The following is a 6,216-nucleotide window of genomic DNA, read 5'->3' as shown; positions in this document are numbered from 1 at the left end:
GTCTTTTTTTAAACTAATTTTTTCATCTCGGTATATATCTGACAGTTAGAAAATAAACCCTGATGCTGACTGACGTCTTCAAAGTCACAGTTACATTTATCATAAAATTCACTAGGGGGCATCAAAGGGATGGATAAAACATAACCATCCCTGCTCTGTTCATTTACTGCATGGGCTGGAGCTGATCTAAAAGCCAAAACTAGTATGCATATGTCTCTCTCTCTCTGTGTGTGTGTGTGTTTGCAAGTAATCCCCAAGAGAGGAGAGCCTATGAAAGTGCAGTTACACAATGTTACACAAACTCCCAATAGAAAACAAAAATTCACTCATGTTTGTTTTTCTATTGGTGGCCTTTTCCCTGCAACGAGCATAGTCCAAAGTTTACAATGGTGCTGTTATTCAGTTTTTGGTTTATTTCCTCCAATTCAGTCGTCTAAACCTGCAAGTTTCTAGTTAATACATATCTCACTTTTTCACCTTTCACGATGCTGCCCTTCCCATGTGTATATTGCGAAACCTTCTCCTCTTGTTCTTATCCAGATGCGGTATTTTAGATACAGGATATAATGCACCAGCTCAAGGGTTCAGAAATGCGACACATCCTTCCTGAAATTAATACTCAAGGACGATACAGTATCTGATACAGGAACAGGACTTTCAGGACTTTAAGTTCTCGAAATCCCTATCAGCCATATCCCACAATATCAGTAGGATCATCTGATCGTGAATCTCCATATTCAGTTCAAAACATCCTGTTCTCTTGCAAGGGCACATGAAGGAACACAGACACCTTCTACTGGACACACATAAGCCCCATTCAGTTTATTTGATAGTACATTATTTCTTGTGTCATCTCTCAGTTAGTTGGATTTACAGACACTGACAGAGACATCATACATGGATTCCCCTGTTTCACCCTATTTAGCATTATACTGTATATATGACAAAGCCTCTGCAGTGTACTGTAGTAGTTGTTTCAGTAATTAGATTCATTCTGTCATAGAGCTACAACAGCTGGTGAGCATCCATCAACAGCCATGTCAGAGTGTCCTTGAGAAAAACAATGACCATCCAACTGCTCACTCAGTTTAAGCAGTACTGGATGAAAGCATCTGCTTTAAACACTTCAAACAACTTCCAGGTCAGACGATGACATGTCTGTCTCTCCATTAACATGGAAATAGCTGCATTGTGATTCAGCATGGGCCCATTTGTCTCTTGGCAAGTATGTATCTTACTTTGACACGGTGGCAGTGTGCTGTATGTGTTGTTCAAGGTATATATTTCTATTTGTCCCGCTGGTGTCTATCTGTTCGTCAGGGGGGCGTGTGTTCGTCAATAATGAGGCTAATGGTTTATCCATCAGCAGGTCAATACTGTCAATAACCTATTCAGCTGAGATTGAGTACTTGACTGTGATTGGTGGGGACAGGCCAAGAGATGCTGCTGATTGGCTCACAGGCAGGAAGGATAATGAGATATAGCCAGTAGGGAGTTTGTTGAAATTGAACGAGGGGAGGGTATGCCTTGTTCTGCAGGGATGTACGGCGTCATTTAATGGCCACCTCTGTAAGCACCTGCACACATTTTTACAACACTTTGTTAATTGATGACAGATCATGGAACACAATGAGTTATTATTGTTCTGCAGTTGAAAATGAAATAAATAAATTAAGTAAATTTTACACATTTAATTTCAAAAACATGTCCGACATTATCCTTTATTAAGTGAGAACTGACACAAATCAGGGGATTGTATAATTGGTGGGAAACAAATCTATAATTGACATAGGGGATACACTGCATAATTTCAATTATCCAGCTGAAGTCATCCATATGGATGGACATGGGCCTGAGGGTAAAGGGACATTGTGATTGGGTGATAGATGGCCTGCTCAGGGTGTTCAATATGGGTCCAGGTTGAGACAATATATTCCAAAGCTGGAGCCGTTGAGTCAACATTAGGGGAGATTAAAGCAACATTATGTAACAGTTTTACCTTGAAATAACAACTACAAAAATTATTTTGATGGTACAGTGTCTTGTAATTCCTGCACTTTGTAACTTCAGTGAGAGGGAAGGATCACAGCGTCACATACAAGTGTACTTTCTACACGTAATGTGTTTAGTTTGAAGTCAGCACCTACATTACGTCTGACAAATTGTTGCATACCTGGGGTTTGCATTTATGACAGCGGTGTTGCACTCAGAAACTGTGGAGGGCGCCACATCGCACAAATGCCAATTTCTACACAATGTTGCTTTAAGACCTGTTTCTCTTATGTCCAGTGTGCAGACTAAATCTTCATGACTGATGACACAAAACTTCAAAATTGTGGAGAAGCAGTAGTTTTCCTGTGAATACAATCTCATGTAGTTTTCCTTCTTATTCATTCTGGGGGAAAAAAGAGAGAAGGTAGATTAATTAATGCCAATGCTCAAAAATGTACAGGAATAACTTATAAAAGCAACATTTAAATATTTGTGGTCTTCATTGGAGCGTGGAATCTAGTTATCAATAAATTAATAAAGGTCTCCCTTTGTATAACTGTAAGTAGCTCCCTCTGTCATGAGGGGATTCCCCTTTGACTGACCAGCAGATAGTTGGTTTCCCACATGGGATGCGTCGAATGTGTTTGTCTGTACCGAGATTCCCAGAGACCAACTGAGCTTCAGAGTCACACACACACACAGACAGTCACGCACACACATACAAAAGGGGTTGGGAACTACAAATATAGACATGCAGAAATAGAGTAGATATTCCATGTGCAGGCTGGATTACAGAGGACATTTGTGTATGCGAGTCTGTGTGTTTGTGCGTCCCCTGGGCACAAGTGTCTGTTCCCACGACCTGCCCTCCATCCGTTCTTCCTTCTTTCAATCCTTCTTTCCGTCTGTCCTTCCATTCATTGGCCAGTGTAATCAAGCAGAGGCTGGTTTGGCACGAAAGTGAAAGGGAGACTCAGACGGCCGTTATGCCACTCAAAGTCCGTCTGTCTACATCCACAGTGGTGGACAGTGTGAAGCACATTTTCTCGAGTACTATACTCGAGTATGATTTTAGGTACTGGCTTGAGGATTTACACTTCCTCCGCTGCCAAAAACGAAAAGACACAAACATTAAATTTAAGGGGAAAATGACTTAATGCTAATGAAATGATCTGTGCATGCAGCAAGATAATTAAACCGCACAAAAACTCTTGAAATAAGTTGGCTCAGTCTAAATAAGTAGACTCTGATAAGTGCTCAAAGGTTTGAAATAAGCGGGAAATTATGGTTTTTCGATAAATTACTTGAGATTAGACTTGCTATGTAACTTTTTTATCTTAAAATAACAGCTTTAAATCATTTTAATGGTACAGTGTCTTTTATTAGTGCAAGTGGTGTCTGTCACAGATCTCACTCACTTGTTTCTGCACTATATAACTTCAGTGAGAGTTTAGGATCACAGCGTTACATACATTTTTACTTCAACATACACATTTTCAACACATAACATTGTCACGATGTAATGAGTTTTGTTTGAAGTTAGCACCTACAGCACTTCTGACAGACTGTTACAGACCTGGGATTTGTGCTTACGACAGTGGCGTTGCACTCAGAAACTGCGGAGGGCGCCAAATCACACAACATGCCAATTTCTACATAATGTTGCTTGAAGTGGAAAATGCCTCTAATAATGTTGAATGACCCTGAATTCAAAGCTAGATACCAGTTAAAACAAGATAATTCATGTAATTTTTCCAAATCTACGCTTTTAAATGACTTCATTTATCTGTAACAGCCATAGTTACTTGCAACTTTCCTGATTTAAATAAAACATTACTGAAGATTAAACCAGTGGCTTTCAACATTTTAGGTTTGTGGCCCCTTACAAAAAAGCTGTGTCTAGACGGGGCCCCTTGTCATGTTTCTGGTGAGTTATTAAGAGTTCCACCAAAGAAGGATTTCCTCCAAACTTCTCAGATACTTTCATTTTTACAACAGTTTACGGTCCAAAGACATAAAAGTAGCCAATATTTCACAATAATCAGAGAAAAGTCCAAAAAACATACATGTAAAATTCGGTAGCAGATCTTCTTCTTTGAATTCTTTCCTATATAATCATCTCACAAAACCTCAGATTTATCACCTAACCACCAAACTGTATATAAAGTAGCTAAAACTAGCTCCACCCAGCTATAACAGTAAAATCGTATCAGTGTATCATTGCATATTTAAGTGACAGGACCCATTTTTCTTCAGAACTAGTTCTTACTAACTGCTGAAATCCTGCTTTTCTTTGAAATAGTATACTCATCATGTACAGCGAAAAACTCGGGGAGTGTTTCCATGCATTCATCTGTGCAGGTACTCAACACACTTTCCGTACAAATACGCAGTGTATTAACATAACATCTGCATTACAAAGCGCTATACATTGTTCTGAAAAAGACAATCCATCTGTCAAACGTCACCAATAGAATCATTTATCAGCTGTCTCCCTGTCTTTACTATGTCTGCGGTGACACATGTAGACAAAAAGCTTTCTTCTATTACAGGGTGGTGGGTGGTGATTTTGTGCTATGGCACTGAACAAATGAATACAGGCTGGGTTGAGTCATCAGATTCACCTCCTGATTATAGCCTGCAGTGGGATTGACATGAGGCCTGCACATTGTGAAGTTCGTCTTCAGTGTCAAATACAATTATATGGGATTGGCCGGTGCCATAATTAGAATGTGAAAGATGCTGCTCAGTACCTTCAATACATCCCAGTTCCCATTGTTCTGTGTCATGAAGCATCGCCGTACCTTTTTATACACACTTGACATCTAAAACTGGGACAGGATTCGTGTTCCGTGAGCATGTCCATAAAAAGACAGGAACTGCTTTTTCAAAATAAGGTCAGGATCCGTCTGAAGACCGAGTAGATGATGGGAAAAAATGTTTCTTCTTACTTTTTTATCTTTCATATCAAGCTGCCTGTGGAGAGCTTTTAAGAAAACAGCTCATTTTAAGAGTCGACATGTTATTTTGTGCAAGGCTCCATCCAAAAAGACTCAGTCGGAGCGATAGAGCCAAGCTGACTCAGTGTCATCAAGGGCCCGGTCCAGAGCTATTTAGTTAGGAGCTGATGCTGTTGACTTTGTTTGACGTTTTACTCCCAAATGAGCTTCTATTTCATTGTTGTGTTACCTCAGAAAATGGGCCCCGTGCCTCCAGAAAATGACTTTGTGTGCTTCAAGGGGGGGGCAGGACAAATTTGGCCCTGACAATGTCGAAACATACTTCAGTGTCCGTAGGGCGAAGAAAGAACATAATTGAATTCTAAAAAGCATTCTGTTGTCCTCTAGATGAAAAAGGGTTCGCGTTCAGGTTTCTGCGAGCGCCGACCTTTCCTGAGTATTTACACAGCATCCATTCCGAAGAACTGAAAACCGGCTTCCTTGTGGGTTTTTCCCTGTTTAAAAGATCAGAGATTGAGTCATGAACGAGTTGAAAAGCCAGATCTTTAGTGTGTGTGTAAACACAGACTTGGCCAAGGAAAAGAATGAGGGTGAAGCAGTCCAGATGTGTGGAAGGACTGTGGGCAAATCAGACGTAGGTACGACATCTCCGATCTCTGTTTCTTCCTGCAGAAATTAGAGTCTATGAAAGCCTCGAGAGTGCTGATCATTATCCCTCTTCACACACACACACACACACACACACACACACACACACACACACACACACACACACACACACACGCACACCCACTTTTTCATTCTACTGGCTCTCTATCTTCTGTCAGTTTTGCTCACCTTTTACTCTCTTTTTATGTCTTGTCTTTGCCCTTCTGCTCCTTTTAAGATGTTGATAGCTCTCCTCTTCTTCCACACACACAGACACACACACACACACACACACACACACACACTTTAACGGCATCATCATCATCATCACCATCACCATCTTTTGTCTTCATCATCTCCATCATCATCATCTGGATACCAGCCGCCAGCCAGCTCTCCACTCCACTGTTGCCTATACAGTCTCCCTCCTTCTTTCTCTCTGGCACACACACACACACACACACACACACACACACACACACACACACACACACACACAGACACACACACATCTGGAAACAGTCAAAGCGTCTACATGCACGAGGAGGGAGGGGGGCTACCTCTCTCTCTCTCTCTCTCTCTCTCGGTATCACTGCAGAGCTGAGCTGCAGGGGCA

Source organism: Pagrus pagrus (genome assembly GCF_965226575.1).
Source record: "Pagrus pagrus genome assembly, chromosome: 23".
Classification (NCBI taxonomy): Eukaryota; Metazoa; Chordata; class Actinopteri; order Spariformes; family Sparidae; genus Pagrus; species Pagrus pagrus.
This window is presented reverse-complemented; position numbering follows the sequence as displayed.